This window comes from Puma concolor, chromosome C2 (genome assembly GCF_028749965.1).
Source record: "Puma concolor isolate L17-30 chromosome C2, mPumCon1.1.hap2, whole genome shotgun sequence".
Lineage (NCBI taxonomy): Eukaryota > Metazoa > Chordata > Mammalia > Carnivora > Felidae > Puma > Puma concolor.
In genome coordinates this window covers 73,814,265-73,834,440 of record NC_141675.1, presented here as the reverse complement: position 1 = coordinate 73,834,440, position 20,176 = coordinate 73,814,265, and the positions used below count along the sequence as shown (strand labels likewise).

General features: G+C 34.4%; 1 protein-coding gene across 4 annotated transcripts in view; it reads right to left on the bottom strand.

The window, feature by feature from the left end:
• FXR1 (FMR1 autosomal homolog 1) overlaps positions 1-20,176 on the bottom strand; it is an 816,075-nt gene that overhangs the window by 281,905 nt on the left and 513,994 nt on the right. The window lies entirely within an intron of this gene.

Below are 20,176 nucleotides of genomic sequence, written 5' to 3'. Positions count from 1 at the left end.
CATGGTTAAAGAAAGTATATTATTAAAATTAATTGCACTTGTTTCTTTTTACTTTTTTTAATGCTGCTACTGAAAATTTTAAATTACATATGTGACTATCATTATATTTCTTTCGGACAGCATTGGTTTAGGGGCCTGGCTAGGGACAGAGGTGCAAGGGAGACTGTCAGCCTTTATTGCTTCCTGCTTTATCACTTATGAAATAACAGCATTAAGATTAATGACAACCCTACAATAATACGTAAATTTCAATAACAGTTAACATTTGTTGGACATTCACTAAGTGCCTGACACTGTTCTAAATTATAAGCAAACAATTCTCATAACAGCTTTATGATGATAACATTTTTATTCCCATTTTAAAGATGAAGGAGCTGAGGCACAGAATTGAAATAGTTTGTCTTACAGTTTATAAATGGCAGAACCAGGATTTGAACCCAGATATATCTAACTTTGTAGCTTTCACACCAGTGAAACGGTGTGCTACCTAATATACTTAAAATATGCCACCTAATACAAGAGATTTGGGGTGGCACTTTTCTCAGCTGTATTTGAGGAGACAGTGTAAAAGTCATTAATACATTGCATAGCATGTATTGCTGTTGAATGATTAAATCTACTGGGTGCTCTACTGAATATCAAAAAACTGAAAAAAAAAAGCTTGCTCTTTCATAGTTCATACACACATATAAGTCTACAGCTCTGTTTGCCAGATATTGTTTAAATCTGATAAAATCTGATAAAATCAGATAAAATCTGTAAGTAAATATATGAAGCCATTTTTAAATATTAATCAAGATAATCGGTTTGCTGCAAACAAGCATGTCAAGGAATTTGAACTTCTTTGTAGTATAAATGGAATTCATTTTTCTCCACTGTCAATTCATTAGCAAAATCTTTTACACTAACGTGCATGAAATGTGCTTCTATCTGTACCTTTGAATGTAATTCCATTCATTCATTTGTTCATTCATTCATTCCTTAGTTATTAATTGAGTGCTGATGTTCCAAGAACTGGCTATGAAATGGACACAAGAACACTCAGTCTAAGAAGAGAATTTGTGTCTGGAGAGAATAGGTCCTGGCGATAGTGTGAGTGGGGACTTTGATACACCCAACCTCTCTGCGAACTATAATTTTTCAAGTTTATATTTGTATGACACAAATATCCAAAACATACATTTTGGGTACTGGTTGGGCATTTAATAGTTGGCATAACAGCAGATTCAAAACTTGATCTCAGCTTGTATAAAACAATGCAGCTGCTGAGTGAAAACAGATGCCAGGGGGAACCATGCTGAGGATAAAGGAAGGACATTGTGGGAAGCACAACTTTATAATAACTTGAGGCATCCCATCTAATGACATTATAATTTGGCTCTCACTTATCGGGTAATGCACCAGACAGCTTCAACTATCATTTGTCTGGCATCCATTAAGTATTGTTTCCTTATAATAGTTTGCTTTGTGTGTTGGACAATGAATGAGGTGGAGGAAACTATCTAAGGCATATGAGAAACAAACCTTAATGACAACAAACAATTTGTCAGACATTCTTTTCCCTCAGCTTTAACATTTGGGTGCCATATAGTGAATTAAATGATCTAGCCCATCTCATTCATCATCCAAAACAGAACAAACTGTTATAGTCAAGCTTCTCTAGAAGATTACCTGACAATTGATATATGAATCCATGGAGGGATTGTATGATGAAGGAACATTAAAGATGACAAGTGATATGTCAGCCTTTTAGGCCAGTTACTTTCATTGTATAACAGGCACACAGATTTCTGGCTAAATGGTGGGGAATAACTTAACTAAGTTTGATTTGACATAGTCTGTGGGCTTAAGGGAAGTTACAAGGACTGCCGCACAAATACATGGAAACTAAGTATTGATACCACTTTCTGCAGCATTTAGTCATTCAACAAACATTTACTAAGCACTAACTTTGGGTCGGCACTATTGAAATGCCAGATTTTTCTTCCAGGAGCTCAGAGAGTTAATGAGTCCTGTTCAGGATCACCAAGCTAATAAGCAGAAGACCAGGGGCTCAAGCAGAGTTCTCTGACTATAAGTCAGCATTCTGAACAGTGTAACATGCTGCTTCTCAGTGTCTAGTGATAAATGGTTTGGCTCCTGCTCCATTTGGCTTCCATAGTCATTCCAGCCACCTCCTCCCACAGCAAAATCAGCTTGTTCCAACACTCCGGGACCTGGCTGAATTTGTCAATTCGAATAGAGAATTTGATAAAGAGTAATCCGTATCTGAGCTATAAAGTTGACCTTTAATTTTCTTCCAATTTGAAAAAAGAATAGAAAAGACAGAATAAATGGATTTTTTTAAAAGTATTTTTCAGAAATGAAGATTCTGAGCTTTAATTTTCAAGGCTTGATTCTGCAGATTAAACTCATTTGGTGTTACTATTAGACCTGTTGTGTTGTTACTCTATTTAACTATTTGCTTCCAGATTTGGGGATACACAAAGAGGCTCTTTGTGGTGCCAAGGAATAGGTATCTTTCTGAACAGGACCAAAACTCAAGACCTAATGCAGACAAAGAAATGGCAGAGGTAAACATATTTCCTGAATACCTACTATGTGCTCGTCCCTTTTACACATATTTTAAAGTTTTTCTATCACAAAAATCCTACAGAGCATATCTTCACTTAATTCTGTAGGGTTTCTGTGGTTAATAAATAAGGAAGAAACTGAGATTTAGTAAGTTTAACGAATACGTCCCAAGTTACCAGCTAGTTAGTGGTGGAGCTGAGGGTAAAATCCAAATCTGTTTAATACCAAAGCTCTTTCCACACAGCATGTTGCCTAGTGTCTACAATTTGTCTCTCAGTGTGCTATTTCATCAATTACTTAGCAGGTAGGTGGAAACAGAACTCCTTATCTCTCATTTAAACTCTTCTCTTGCTCAGTCTCTTTATCACAGGGAGGCTATATTTGCTGGGTGTCTCAAGCTCTTGGAATAATGCTTAACTTTACATCTAACTAAGACTTTGCAGTCTTTCCTATGGCTGTAGGGTAAGAATATCTGATTAATTCTATTTTAAAAAGTATTTATAACCTGCTTTAAAATAATGAGATTATCAATTTTCAAAGAAATAGCATGCGCTAAAGGGTACTCAATTCTACAGTTATAATGAGAACCATAATCTTTCACGTCTGCATGCCAAAATATCAGCCACCATTTAAGGCTACTTTACCTGCCACTTCTTCTGAAGGATTTTCCTGATGTCACTATAGACCTTGAGATCCTCCCCTCTTTTATGGCACATACCACTTTTATTTATATTTGCAGAAAATGCACTATGCCAGCCACACCAGGGTCGATGTGCCAACATCATCCTTGTTCTCATGGAGCTCAAAATCTAGCAAGATAACCCCATAACCATTCAACTAGTAAAGGTTTAATTGCATCTATAATAAGTGCTGTGAAAGAAAACTCCCTGCCATTATGCATTGCATGGAGAAAAATAAAAATGCAATAAGTGATAATACATAAATGTTTTCTGTTTACATAATTCTAGATAATGGGCTTCCCTTTCCAACCTAGCACATTTTCACACTTACTAGGATGTACAAAGAACTCAACTTGAAAACAAAAGTTTATCTTTCTCAAAAGTTTACCATGAACAAAATATTATAAGATCTATATAAGATCTATATGAAGAAAACTACAAAACTCTTATGAACAAATGCAAAGGAAAACAAAATAAATGGAGAGGTAGTCCATGTTTATGGGAAAAAAAGACTCAATATTATCAAGATCTCAGCTCTTCCCAACTTGATCTATAGATTCACTGAAATCTCAATAAAATCCTGGCAAGTTATTTTATGGATATGGACAAACTTATTCTAAAGTTTATGTGGAGAGCCAAAAGACCCAGAATAGCAAACACAATAGTGAAGAGAGAAAAACGAAGTTGGAGAACCAATGCTACCAACTTCAGGACTTACTATAAAGCTACAGTAAATAAGAGTGTGGTATTTGTGCAAGAACAGACAAGTAGATCAGTAAAGCAGAACAGACAATCCAGAAGTAGACTCAGTAAATACAGTCAATTGACCTTTAACAAAGGAGTGAAGGCAATATAATGGAGCAAAGATAGCTTCTTCAGCAAATTGTGCAAAACAAGTGGAAGTATGCATGCAAAAAAAATAATAAATCTAGACACAGACCTTACACCCTTCACAAAAATTAATTCAAAATGAATCACAGATCTAAATGTAAAACACTAGAATATAACATGGGAGAAAAGTTAGATGACCTTGGGTATGGTGATGGTATTTTAGATACACCAGATCCACAAAAGAAATAATTGATAATCTGGAATTCATTAAAACAAAAATCTTCTGTTCTGTGAACCAGTATCAAGAAAATTAGAGGATAAACAACAGACTGGGAGAAAATATTTGCAAAAGACACATCTGATAGAGAACTGTTATCCAAAATACACAAAGAACTCTTAAAAGTCAACATTAAGAAAACCAAAAATCTGATTAAAAAATAGGCCAAAGACCTTAACAGATACCTCATCAAAGAAGATGTATAGATGGCAAAAAGGTAAATGAAAAGATGCTCCGTATCATATATCATCAGGAAAATGCAAGTTAAAGCAAAGATATAGCACCACATACTTTTTAGAAAGGCCAAAATCCAGAACAATGACAACATCAAATGTTGGCGAGAATGAGGAGCAAGAGAAACTCACTCATTACTGGTGGGAATGCAAAATGATATAGCCACTTTGGAGACAGTTTGGCAGTTTCTTAAAAAACTCAATGTAAACTCTTACCATATAATCCAGAAACTGTACTCTTTGGTATTTACCCAAGGAAGCTGAAAACATGTTCATGCAAAAACTTGAACATGGATGTTTATAGAAGATTTATTCATAATCGTCAAAACTTGGAAGCAACCAAGAGGCCTTTCAGTAGGTAAATGGATAAACTGTGGCACATGTAGACAATGGAATATTATTCATTGTTAAAAAGAAATGAGTTATCAAGCCATGAAAAGACATGGAGGAAATGTAAATGCATATTACTAAGTGAAAGAAGCCAATCTGAAAAGGCTCCATGGTGTACGATTCCAACTGTAGAACATTCTCAAAAAGGCAAAACTACAGACATAGTAAATTGATCAGTGGTTTCCAGAGGTGGAGAGTGGGGACATGAATAGGCAGAACACAATGGATTTTTAGTGCAGTGAAAATACTCTGTTAAATAAAAACTTGAAACAAAAAATAAGAAAATACTCTGTATATTATTACAATGTATATATATCATTATACACTTGTCCAAACTCATGAATGTACAATACCAAAAGCGAACTATGGACTTTGGGTGATTATAACATGTCATTGTAGGTTCACCCTTGGTCAAAAAAAAAAATACACCCTCTGGTGAGTGATGTTGATAATGGAGGCCATGCATGTGTGGGGGCAGAGTATATGGAAAATCTCCACACCTCTCTCTTAATTGTGTTTTAAACCTAAAACTCCCCTAAACAATAAGGTCATAAGAATAAAATAGCTCCAGGTTTTTGCATTAGTGAAGCAAAGATGCTTGGGGCAAAACCTCAACAACTGCAGATTTCATTGAGAGGATGAGAAGCCTAGCTCTCTAATCCGTAAGCTAAAGAAGCACTTAAAGATCCACAGTTGCAGTGAATTCTAGTTAGAGTAACAGACTGTCAGATTGAGAAAAATCCTTAGAACTAACTAATCCAGAAGGTTCAGACTTCTGGCTTTTACAATTTTTATGGAGAAAGACAGAAGGTTGCCAGCTTCTTATTTTGCCAAATGGGGATGTTACATAAAACCTACCATCTATTCCTTTTTGATTCCATAAGTGAGTAAGCATTTGGAAACAAAAATAAAGAACAGCATCATCTCAGTATGAAGAACAGTCTCTCCTAAGCAAGGACAGGTACAACATGTAGACACAGATACAAATATAGAGTAAAATGTTATAGCTACAGGCAATATTGTTTTTATTTTCCTCATTTCATCATAGACTGGTCAAAACTGTAGTTTAAGAAACTGATCTCCAAATTCTTCAGAGGTTCAATGACTGACCAAGGTTACAAATTAGTGGCTACTGGGGCTTGAACCAGTACCCAGGTCACTGGTCCCCACTTCAGGGTTTCTTCTAATTACCCTCTGCTTGGACTTTGGGAACACGACAAAGGGCTTGAGGTGGAAGGTGAGATGAATCCTCCTTTACATATAGGATTACGTGACCCTAGAGTCAGCGAGACAGGTAGAAAAAAAGGAATAAAAAAAGAGAAACATTTTGAAGAGAGGAGATGAGTGTATTTTTAGTTCCTAAGAACATTCTCCTCTTTCCACATTTCTCTAGAGCAACAACGGGGGGTAATAAAGGGTTATGAAAATAGAAAAGCCATGATTAGATGGTAATTTGTTAAACTCCTAATATGTTCTCAGAACTGAGTTGCTTTTATCCTCATAGTCCTTTGAGGTAGCTCTTCTCAGATGAGGAGACTAAGGCTCATTGAGGAGAAGCAGTCTGTCTAAAATCGGCAGCTTCACATCTAACTCAGTTCAGATACCCATTAACTATGCCACACTGTCTCATATATTGCTATCCAGCAAATAGGATGTACATTTGTTGAGCTCCTACTATGAGCTAGGTCCTGAGTTTAGTGTTTTTCATAATTTATTTCATGTGATATTGACCTTAGTCCTATTTAGCTTTTTCATTTGACAGATAACGAAACTGAGGCTGAGGATCATACAGCCAGTAAGTGGAGGAGCCAGAAATCATAATGCGGCAGAATTATTTGTATTGGTTCTTGAAGTAGAGAGTTGACAGGAAGCTAAAAAAAAAAAAGTGTACTTTCTGTATTGCATTGAAAGAGTATATATGCAATAGCAAATAAGTAAGTCATGCTCTAGTTGTGTTTTGATATTTTCATAGGCTGATAGTTTGAATCACATGAAATGACTTTATTTATTTATTTATTTATTTAAATATATGAAATTTATTGTCAAATTGGTTTCCATACAACACCCAGTGCTCATCCCAAAAGATGCCCTCTTCAATACCCATCACCCACACTCCCCTCCCTTCCAACCCCCATCAGCCCTCAGTTTGTTCTCAGTTTTTAAGAGTCTCCTATGCTCTGGCTCTCTCCCACTCTAACCTCTCTCTCTTTTTTTTTTTTCCTTCCCCTCCCCCATGGGTTCCTGTTAAGTTTCTCAGGCTCCACATAAGAGTGAAAACATAGGGTATCTGTCTGTGAAATGACTTTTTAAAAAAATTTTCTTAATATTTATTTATTTTTGAGACAGAGAGAGACAGAGCATGAGCGGAGGAGGGGTAGAGAGAGGCAGGCTCCAGAATCCAAAGCAGGCTCCAGGCTCTGAGCTGTCGGCACAGAGCCTGACATAGGGCTCGAACTCACGGGCTGTGAGATCATGACCCGAGCCAAAGGCAGATGCTCAACCAGCTGAGCCACCCAGGTGCTCCACATGAAATGACATTTTTGTAGGTCAGAAGTGGTTGAATATTGCGATTGCATATGGTTTGATCTAATATATATCATATTAAGTTTTACTAATCCATAGCTTTCTGCCTCTATTTAACCTTGGCAATAAGTTAAAGATTGCCAAGCTAATAGAATAGTGACAGTGACAATAAAATAATAATAACATTATCAACTACTTTTACCATTTTTTAGAAAGCTACTTCTCCTATATGTTTTTTAGTGTGCTAAAAATACATAACATAAAAATTGCCATTGTAACCATTTAAAAAATTTTTATTTTATTTTTTTATGTTTATTTATTTTTGATAGACAGAGATAGAGCTCAAGCAGGGGAGGTGCACAGAATCCGAAGCAGGCTCCAGGTTCTGAGCTGTCAGCACAGAGCCCAACATGGGGTGGAACACACAAACCGTGAGATCATGACCTGAGCTGAAGTCGGATGCTTAACTGACTGAGCCACCCAGGCGCCCCACCATTGTAACCATTTTTAAAGTGTACAGTTCAGTTGTGTTACATATGTTCACAATGTTATGAAACAATTCCAGAACTTTTTCATCTTTGCAAAACTGAAACTCTATACCCATTAAACAATGAGGGACCCCATGAGGGACCATGTGCCCAATGGTGTCATATCAAAGGACTTTTTTCAAAAGAAGTCAATTTGAAATTTTGTGTGAAATTTTCCAATTTCTAATGGCTTTAAAAAAAAAACTTTGTTGAGATAGAATTCAAACACCATAAATTCACCCACTTAAAGGGTACTATAGAATGGTTTTTGGTTATGCAACCATAATGTTAAGCAACCATCATCTCTAGTTGCAAAACACTTTCATCAGCCCTAAGGGAGACACTGTTGTTCATTAGGCAGTCATTCCCCATTCTCTCCTCTCCCTAACCCCTAGTAACCACCATTCTACTTTCTGTCTTTATGAATCTGACTGTTTTAAATACTTCACATTTCTATTATTTTTGAGGGTGTAAAATGTGCAAGATGCCTTACATACTTTATTTAATCCTAACAAAACTATGAAATAAGTCCTGTTATCCTCATTTATAGCCTGAAAAAGGTAGATATACAGTTAAATCTGAAACTAACCCATTACTATATGTGTTCAAATTTGTTATATCCAAATTAGTTACTGATGAAAATAATTTACACCCTAGAGATTTCCCATATTTTTTATTATTGGGAGATGGTGGTGGATTTCCAAAGATCCAAACATCCATCTGGGGACTCCAAATTTGATGGAGTTCAACAAATACTTGGTTAATGACTAAGTAAATGATGTATAGAATCCCTTCTTAGTAAAAGATATTATGAAAGAGTGAGATGATCTTTAAGAGAGAACACTCAAATGCTTATAGTAACATTATCCATGTAGAGGTTTTTGGCTAATTTTTCTAAAACAGTAAAGAAATTACAGTAGTGTGGTCTCTGTAGTTTGTATAGTACAGTGACCTATATATACTATACCAAAAAATGGATAGACTTCTTGTATAAACAAAAGATACCTGAAAAAAAATGGGTGAGAAAGGACTTAACTGTAAAAATAACAACATTCTATTCTGGAATATCATTCATAAATTCAGTTGAACTCTGTAGGAAGGAGGATGTTTTAAAATGGGCTAAAACATTAGGGGATATTATTTAGTATGTTACTTAGGGTTGGCATACACACAAGTAAGAGAACTGAATCTGGAATAATTAATGAGTCTCTTGTGTTTGCAGCACTTACAAAAAGGATGGACAATCACTGTTTAGGAGAAAACAGAAGCTTTGCGTTCATACGTCAACTTTTTTTTTTAACAGAAAGACAAAATAGAAGACAATAGTTGGATACTAGAGATTTTGTCATTCGTGAAACAAATGAAACAGAATTGAAAAGAGAGTGGCAAAATATTTGCATGAAACAAGCATCCTTATTTTTATTTTATTGAAATGGGATTTACTTTCAAACTGAAGTTACATTTTTATAAAAGAATTCTTTTCATCGTGAAGGAAAATTATATAATAAATGTTTCTTCCTTGAAAAATTATTTTTTAATCAGAAGTAATAAGCTTATTAAAAAGATAGCTATATATAAGATGTATTTATACAATTAACTGTATATCCCTAAATTAATAAATGACCTTAGATTTATAGAAAATATTAAAAATTATATCTTTTTACCTTTATTCCGTCCGCTCTATTAATAAACACCTTTGTTGTTGTTTTTTTCTTCGAAATTCTCCCAACAAAAACTTCTCTTTCAATGCATGAAACTCTTCAGAAATTTAATATCTTTAGGCCCCAATATACTTAAAATTTTCCTTAGATACATTGCTTAAACTTAAATTTGAAAGTAACCAAATTTTTGCTCTGTGGATTTTGTGGAAATGCTAATGTCCAAATCTGATCTCAGTGAGCTTTGACCTTCTGAGATTTGTCAACCACCCAGATGTCAAATCTTTCTTTTTCCTTTTTGAAAAAGAAATTTATTCAATTCAATTCAATGCAAATCATTCTGTCATCTTTCAAGGACAAAAGACTGAACATATTATGGATCTTAATCTTTACCTACAACTATCTAAAATAAGGTTTTAGAAAATTTGAAGAATCATAGAGTTTCAGTTGTGGGGGGACCCTTCAGGATATTGAATCCATTCCCTCCTTTTTACAGAGAAAGACCCTACATGGCTTCTCCAGATGTGACACAGAGAGTCAAAGGCAAAATCCAAATACGGTTTTCTTATAACCACCCAAGGCAAGGCCCAAACTGTTGACTTCCTCACATTGTTGTCCAGATCCTAGACAATACAATGTTCCAATTGAAAAAATTAAACGGTACTACTATTTTTTGAGGAAGAAACTCCAGGATCCCAAATGAAACAAGGGTGATCCCTATACCTTAACACATCACTATACATAAAGGGAAACTGCCAGTGTCTCTGTGTTGGTAGAGGGGCAAGACCACTGAAGTATTCTACCCCAAACTTGCAATGGGAGAGGTGAATCATTTAACTGCTCTGCTTCTCAGTCTGCAAAATGGGAATAACATCCCATTCTGCATAGCTGAGGGGACAGAACTAAAGAACGTGAAAGGACTTAAGGCTCCTCCACATTGCAGACACAGGTCCAGCCATGATTTATGCACAGACTTGCTTTAGTAGGTATGCCCTACTTCCACCACAATAAAGGGCCTTGAGACACAGATTAAGGGACTATCTAGCACAAACCCAAGAAAACTCAGAAAAAAATAAAAGGCAAACACGCTATGAGGCATGGAATAAAGGAAGAAACACACCCTGGCATATTTGATGCTCGAGAGAAATAATGTCAGTTTGAAATTACAGGTAGATGTGTTTCCCTTCTCCCCACCCCCTCATACTCTTTTCTAGCACATTTTGGGGAGCTATGGAAAATGAATAGAAGAGACAAAAAAGTACTTTGCCCGGCAGGAATACAAAATTGTAAAAGCACAGACAGCACTACAGAGGCGCGCTGCCATTCACTCACAAAGAATTTTGTGCATGTAGATGGCTGATTAATTGCCGGCCTGCCTAGACGAAGCTGCAACAAGCCAGATACTGTCAGCATGCCATCGGTTACCATGGAAATGCACAAGGTTCCTGTTTCTGACAAACCCTTGAATACTGGATAGATTGTGCCATATGTAAATAAGGCAAATTAGTTTTCCTATATCTTCCAGACAAGGTTAGACGAAAAGAAAATATATCTGTTTAAACATACTCTCTAACCTCTTAGATGTGACGAATGAGAAAGAGGGGCTTCTTTCTTAGGAAACTGAACTCAGATTGTTACAACTGAAAGGCACTTGGGGAAAATGACCAAAAAATGCAAAATGCATTGCCCATTTATAAGGAAGGACTTCAAAGTCAGCCATGCAAAGGTACATTTATTAGACTTTTGTTTTGTAACCAGATGTATTTTGTGTCCTGCTCTTTACAAAATTATAAAACGTCAAACAGTTATTTCTATGGTATTAGATTAGAAATTTCATATCTCTGTCATGCAATTTTTACTTTTGCACAATCCCTGGACCATACGCTGAATACTGAGTCACAAACCAATATAATTTAAAATATTTAACTCCACTACTAAGAATACTTACTTTGCCGTTATATTGGTTGGGGCTGCTGCTTTTTTTTTTTTTTTTTTAAACAGTTTTGCCAGCACTAGGAGACTTACAACTTCTTTCCATGTTGTAATAATAATTGATAATTAACCAAATCTGATATGATTTCAAAAAATCTTATAATTATTGTTAGGATATTTCAAAGTACATAATGACTCAAATTCCTTGTGTATTTCGTGACACAGGACTACTCTGATGGCCACATATAATTATATATTTAAAAATTTTAATGTTTACTTAAACAGTAAAAATGCCAAAAAGTGCTGGAGTACTTTTCATAATATAGCTATTTCTGAATAACTTTAAAATGTGCATTTCTCAAAATAAAACATTGTATCATCGCTATTATCTCCTCAATTTTAAATACATACTTTTTCTTTATTTTCAGCCAGATTTGCTATTTCAGCTTAAATTTAAATTAATGCCCTCTCCCTTTACTGGGTAAAGGCAAGAAAATTTATTTTCTAGCAAATGATCCATGTATTAGATATGCTCAGAATTCCAATCTGATTATGATATACTATAGGTTATTCCATGTTTTAGAATTCAGAGATGAAATCTAACTAATGGACTCAGTCTTTAACATATTCTTATAATTGAATATTATTCAAAAAAAATAAAAAGAATTATGTATACACAGTACTTCTAATATTTATGTAAATAATATACTATGTGAAGCTCTCAAAAATGCTAACTTTCAGTATTGCCCTATTTGACATTTTTCTTGCAAAAATACTCTTCACACTCTTCAACATGAATATGATATGTAAAGAGGATGGTTTTCATAAAATATTGTAAACAAATTTTAAAAGTGCATTATGTTTATCCAACAGTAAAGAGGGAATCAAAGAAAACTATCTGAATAATTCTGCCTAGAACAAGGCCCTATGCCTGAGATTTTTCTTCCTGTTCTTCATTTTCTTTTACTTATAGAGACCCAAACAGGTTGTCACACTTTTTAAGTCATTCTAGTCCTTTTGCCCTGAAATACATGCCCTAGAGATGACATTTCATTTCTCTCTCTTTTCCCCCCTTGAAATCACACAGATTATAATTAAAAGCATTAGGATTTCATGCATGGTCATATAACAATGTCCATTTTTCTTATTAGAAATCTTCCCAAGTTCTTTAATTGTGAGCACGTGTATTTGAGGATTAAAATATTAGTCTATATCCTAGAAGCCAAAAGTTTCACAATGAAAAGAGGCCAAATTTTTTTTTCCAAGAAAAAAAAAATATATATATATATATAAAACCCACTTTCCTAGTTATAAGACATATGTGTTATATATGCTAGGAATAGGTTAGGAAAAATGAGATTGGCTCTGTTCATGTTTTTAATTCTATACTTTAGAATGCATGATTTACAAGCTGCATACTTTAAAGATAAATATGAGGGTATTTTATTTTATTGCTTAAATATGGCAAAACAGGAATATTTAATGGTATTAAACACAGGATAGTCAATGAGAGAGCAGATCTTCTAGCCATTGTGAGGAGGATAAATGCTGTCTAGAAGGAGTATACACATTTACTGCTTTTAAAAGGCAGCATTACACTATGGAAAGAATATTCAATTATTCATTCATAGAGCATTTATTATGTACCAAATACTTTATGACACATGGGAAGATCCCTGCCTTAATGGAGTTTATACTCTAGTGGGGGTAGAGATAAACCAGGAGAAAGAACATTTGAGTTCTAAACTTTTTCTCTCAAATCCTGTAATTTCTTTTACTTGTATTACCCTTATGATATTATATTCTCTTTCTAGTTTAGTTATCTGTGTGTCTTTCTACTCTACTATCTTATTAATTTCTCATGACTATCAAATATGGTCTGGATCTTTGGATCTTCCACCATATTCAACATACAGTATGTTCTCCAACAATATCTGTAGAATAAATGAATAAATAACTCTCCTGGTCAACTGTAGTATAATTTTAGGCAAGTCACCTAACTCTAGAAGCTTTTGGCTTTTTCTACTATCAACAGGGGTGTTGAAATAAATAATCTTTCAGGTTAAAATTGTAATTCTATAATATTCCTTAGTGCTGTATGTCGGTAAACAAATTTACTCTTGTTATCCTACTGGCAAATTTTTTCATCCTAAAAATTTGATTAGTCTGAATTTATTTTTAATCTTCTGGCTACCATTTTATCAGAATGACTTTTAAAACATAATCATTTTATCTTTCATGGAAAAGTATGCCCAGATCTGATATTCAATCTTAAGATATTATTTGTATACTTGCTAGATGTACAAAACAGGCAGGAAAATCATGCACAGGAAAAAATAAGTCAGTTTTTGAAGTATTAAATCAAGTGAGTGAAGTAAGACAGAAGCAATAGTTCTGCAACAAAAGAGAACTTCCTTCCTCTAAATCCCACACACATATGGCTGTTTGTCCCAGGCTCATGTGGATCATGGATAATTTACAAACAGTGGGTGATGAGCTATAAAGAAAATGACTCAGTGGCCCATCCGTAATTTAAATATGTGACAAAATGTTTAAATGTTTCAAACAATGGTAAAACACTAGCGACTTAACAGTTTGAAAGCAAGTGTGAAGCATTTTTTTTCTAGTTTATTGGCTTTATTTTTTTGCACCAGCTGAAACAGACATCCTATGTTTGATTCTTCCTAGATGCAGTGTTAATCTTCCACTGGGTATCTCACTGGAAAATAAGGAGGAGAGTATCCATTTTTTGAGAATAGCCTGGCCGTAAAATTTATGTACTGAAGTTAATGTGTGTATAATTGAAAAATTCAGAAATTCAAAGTCTTACTCAAGATTTTCATCTATCATGGGAATACTTCATTTGTTTTCTTATCAGTGCATTGACAGCCCCAATCAGCATACATCATCATTTTGAAATAAAACTTTAAATTATTTTCATGTTGACATTTATGTAACCTGTATCTATGTAGACACAGAATGAAGAGACTTTAGTGCAATAGTTACAAATATGGACCTTTCCTCCAATCTTGTATTATTTGATTGATTTTCTCAAAAGATATACAAAAAGAAAAATAAATAAAAGCTGCTTTTTTTTTATTTGTTCAAAACAAAAGCTGAGAAATGAAAAAATGCATTTAGTTAACTGGCTATGGAGTTTATACAAACTCAACCATGCAGACTCTTAACAGATAAGGTAGCTTTTGGAGGGAGACAGAGATTGATTACTAACATATAGAATCTAAGTCAAATTAATTATTTAATCAAGGGGAAAGAGAAAAAAAAATAAATAAAACAAAGACCTAGCATATAATGACAAGAAAATAAAATTCTAAGTAAAAATTGGTTCTACTTTATAATATAAAGAGAGACTCGTTTGCAAATACATGTGCTTATCTCAAATAAGTGAAGTGTTTTGCTGATATATTTAGTTGGATTTTGCAAACTGCTTCAGATTGAAATGTATGTTGAAGCCTAAAACTGATTTGTTCCATGTAAATCGCATTTAAAACTTTTTCAGCTAAAGATATTACCAGTAAAGCTATTAACTCGAGGATGAGCTCTATCTTTAGACCTCTGAACCTGTTAAATCTTTGATAATATTAACAGATTTTTTATTTATCTTTATGTAAAATATAAAAAGAAGTCCCAAGGAATCACATTTTTTTCCATTTGAAAGGGATGCAAACCCAATCCAAAATTTTTTTTATTATTAATGTGAACTTAAATGAACCTTCCTCCTTTCTTCTGCTTGCCCTTGAACCATGTCCCAAAAGCAGTTGACGGAGTAGGCAGATTTTCTCCAAGACTTTCTCAATTGGACATTTTCTATATATTCTACACACACACACACACACACACACACACACACACACACACACACACATTTAATGGCATATATATTTACATATATATTTAATGGCAAAGGAACCTAGTAACATGTCAACATTTTAAAACACTTGGCTCTGAAAATATTCTGACGGTGTTAATTTCATCTAAAAGCCAAATGCTTTCTTTGTCTCCTTTCTTATTATGTAGAATAGATAGATGGATAGGTATATAGATAGATGATAGATAGATAGGTAGATAGATAGATGATAGATAGATAGATAATTATGACACTGTTCCTTGGAGTTAAACCAAGTTTAGCTTGGTTTAATTTATTACACAAGTATTGCTACTTGGTAAGATTGGCCGGACATTTGGACTATCAGAATCTGTACTCTGCACCATTATCCTTTTTCCTCCTTATATAGCTGGGAAACCTACAACCTCCATCATGTTAAAAAAGCTTCTTATTGGCAGATTTTTTGCCCTGCATATTTTCATTACTTCGGGCCCATTCACTCCAAATAGGCTATCCATTCAACATATGATAGTTACTTGAAACCCTGAAAAACCAATTAGAGAAGAATCAAGCTTTTTTCTTCCCTTTTTCTTGCCCAGAGTATAATATATAATATAAATGCATAATTAGTGGGATTTATATTTTGATATATATTGAAAACATTTCAGCATTTCTAAGACATTCATACTCTAGTGTTCTTTCTTCCAAATTATTCATCAGTGTTGTTTACAAAATCAAAAATAGCATTTGGACCTGATCAATTCTGTCAACAAATGAATTATGTAACATTTAAAAATTCTGACTCCATAATTCTCATTATAATGCAGGGAATTGAGTATATATTCCAATATTTTTATTATCCATATCCTAAGATTTTTTTTTTATAAATCCTCAACTTATAAACTCTTGTCTATGAGAATAGAGATATGCTATGGGGCACTTAGCTTGGGTTACTCTCTCATGGCAAGGGTCAAATTTATAGAAGGCACTTACTTCATAATCATTGATTTATTTGTGTCTCAAGACAGTCCTAGGAGATAATTACAAATTATTCTATCCCATTAAGACACACTAAATCTGTGAATGTTATAAAATACTACTATAACCAATCAGGATATAATTGTACTCTCCATACTTAAAGTCCATGCAGACATTTCTAGATCTAGCATAGTATGTTAGATATTTCCTATTCACGAGTCAAACATAAAAGTAAGAGATTTTTAGGCAAAAAAAGAAAAAGTGATAATAAACCTTCCAACCTCATTTTCTAATACCAATGTAAGTGTTATTTCAACAGCTTTAATATAAACTTTCTAACACTATTAAGTGCTGGTGTCCTTCAGTCTAGTTTAGCTTCAATCAATGGCTCCCAGAGGCCATACTTGTGAGGATACTGTTTTGCAAATAGCTTAGCTGACACTGACTTGGATGACAATTTTCATTTTCTGTGATATAGTTTCTCTTTTTTGAACAACGATTTCATGTAGTCTAGAAGGCATACATGTGAGTCACAAAACATGAAAACATCTTACAAGCAAACAGACATTCACAAGACAGGAACTGTAGAAAGTGGACCTATATATATATTTTTTTCTTTAATTTTCTCTCTTCTTTTTCTCTCCCCTACCCCGCTCTGTCACCTAGTAAATCACTCTATTACAAAGGACATCAGCATGAGTATCTTCAGCTATGAAGAGTAATTATGGTAACTACCCACCTCATCCACACTTACACCCACACCCCACAACTTTTGAAAACATGAGAAGACAGATTTTATTCCAGACTCTGCCATTTTGTTGTTGTGTGACTTTGGATAAATCTCTTACTTGAATCTTCTGAGCCTCAGTATTTTCATCTGTAAAACAAAGCTAATGATAATATTTCTTCCACCTACTTTATAGAATTGTTAAGGAAGAACTAAAATATATATATATATGAAAACTTGTTTTGAAAGTATAACTATACAAATATTATAATACAGACACATAGTGAGGCAATAGTTACCTGAAGTTTTGGAACTCAGAATAACATGTAGGTAGTATTATATTTAAGAGAAATTACTTTAGATTTCATAAAATATTTTATGAATAAAAGTCCAACTATACATGATTTCACTCCATCATATATGTGTGTGTGTGTGTGTGTGTGTGTGTGTGTGTGTGTGTGTGTGTTGGTATCTATATTGACTTACTTAATCACTATTTATTGGTTGATTAACTAACTTTATTTGATTCTGTAAAATACTTGTAGTTTTCAATGAGATAAATTAGAAAACTTTGATAGAAATGTATCCAGAATCTGCTGAGTCATTATTATGAAATTCTTTATTAGGCTCAACATAAAATTACACCAATAGTATGTGATTCTCTGGAAAGAAGTTTCATTAACTGTGCTCTCAGTTTTCCTATATTCCCTCAGAATATTAATTTGAGTACTGATAAAATTTATTAATGATCAGCTTTTAACAAGGATACTGAGTATACTAACATGCCCATATAAACGGTACAGAATTTTCTTATTCATCCTAGTGCTGTGTTTGAGATTTAAAAGTAGATTCTTCCATGTTAATATTACTGGCCACTTCAACCCAGCTTGCTTATCAGGAGCAACGGTACTATTAACTTAAATGACAACCAAAATGCCTCATCCAGTTTGACTTCTCTGCTTGACATCTATGACTTCAGCTGACCCTACACTCAGACAATGGCAATACCTTTATCTATTATTAGCAATTTTCCTTCCATAACAGACCACTTAATCACCAATTTGATACTCAGAACACTTCTACCCAGCTGCAGGAAGAAAGCGCTTTGGAACAACCAGAGGCAAAGGCATCAGTTGCTGCTTTCAACCAACACAGGAAATTTCTGATAACTTCAGGTATTGGACCCATTTTATCCTAGCTAAGTACATGTTTGTGTGCATATGCTACGTGTTGGCTCCTGAAGTGCACGCTGCAAGATATACCTCTAGGACTTTCTGTCGGAGAAGCACTTCCATAATCCCCTCAGAGCAAAGTGCAAAATTTGACACATGGGTCAATTAGTAGCCACAAATCACTCTGCACTTAACAGGTAACGTCTAATGGCAACTATCTTTAAAAATCCGCATATGACTTTTTGTTGAGCTGACAACCATGTTGCATTTATTAGAGGCAGTCTTCATTTCTTTATTAAAACTAATATTTACTCCATGAAAATGTAACCCATCATTTACCCTCTATTCCTGTGAGCTCAAAAAACACAAACAAATCCTAGGAAATAATAAAAATACTTGTCATTACAAGCTTTAACTGAAAGATAAATCTATCTGACCATTTTTCCAGCTTTTGCTTATGTGCCACTATACTCAATATTTTTCTTTCAAGAATCAATGATCCAGTTGAATCTTGATTTTAACTTACGGCCATCCATTAGAGAAAGTTAAGAGCCTGAAAAGGGTCAGCCTTTTTTGTCTCTATTAGTCTAGGTAGCTTTGTCTCTAATGGAATCCTTTCGATAATTATTTCATACTTCTGGCAAATCTTGATGGACTCCATTCACCTCAATGCTACCTCTGCAGATCACTCAAAAGCTTCTATTAGGACATCTTAGAGAAATCTCCTTTTTGCTTTATACTCAAATAAAGGAAGTAAAAAACTAAACTTCAAGAGAGGCCACGCTTTTCAATGTAATCACAATACTCTCCAGTCCGAACAACAGGCATCAGCTATTCCTTCTCTTTTGAAAGCATTTTGACCAGGTGGAAGGATTTTAAACATATACACAGTACACACATCTCGATCCCACTCAAAACCTCAGAAAATATTTTCATGCTTATTTGCATATGTTTTTTTCACTCTTAAAGTTTAGGGAATACGAGTTTTATCTCTTTCAGTGACAGAGCTTTTCAACAGGGAAAAAGAAATATCTAATCAATAACTGTAACAATGTACTACAGTTAACTGCTAAAATTGAACCCCAAAAAATCAAATTACAATCTGGGACACTTATTTTTTTTTCTGAAATGTGTCATGCACCCATACACTTCACCTAAAAAACATACTTTTTCTTAAAGAAATACTTTTATTTTGCTTAGTTACAAACATCAACTTTAATTCCCTAAGCAAAAAACAGCTGGATGACAGGTGAAAGCTGGTTGAGGATTAAGAATTTGCTGTGAGCTTTACACAAAACAGCTAATAGTCACTTGAAGAATCAAGTGCCGAACGTATTAGAAGATTCCAACTGCCACTTCTTTACTTAACCTAGTCTAAATGAAACTCTATGAGCCTGCTGAGAGCAGGGTGGGCTCTCATAAGCCCCGGAAGACCTGTCCACCACAGACAGAGGGAGGAAGGGCCTGTCTTTTGGTGTCTAGTCATGGAAGGGGGAAAAGGAACCAGCCAATACATATCCAGTACCTTTCCCCCAACACCTTTCACAAAGGACTTAAGGTGGCTCCCAACATAAATATAATGTGAGAGATAAGACACTTACCAGAGAAAGGTAAGGCACAGGGAAAATAAAGTTTGAACAATAAGACCAAGGGTGAGATGCACACACAGAAATGCATAACCCTTTTCACGAGAGTACCAAGGCTGCCGCTGCTCCAGTCCACAAGCAAAGGAGGAAGCATGATCAGGTACAAGATTGACAATATCCATAAAGTTAAAGGGAAAAGGGGGGAATCCCTCCACAAAGTGCCTGCTTTATGACAAATACT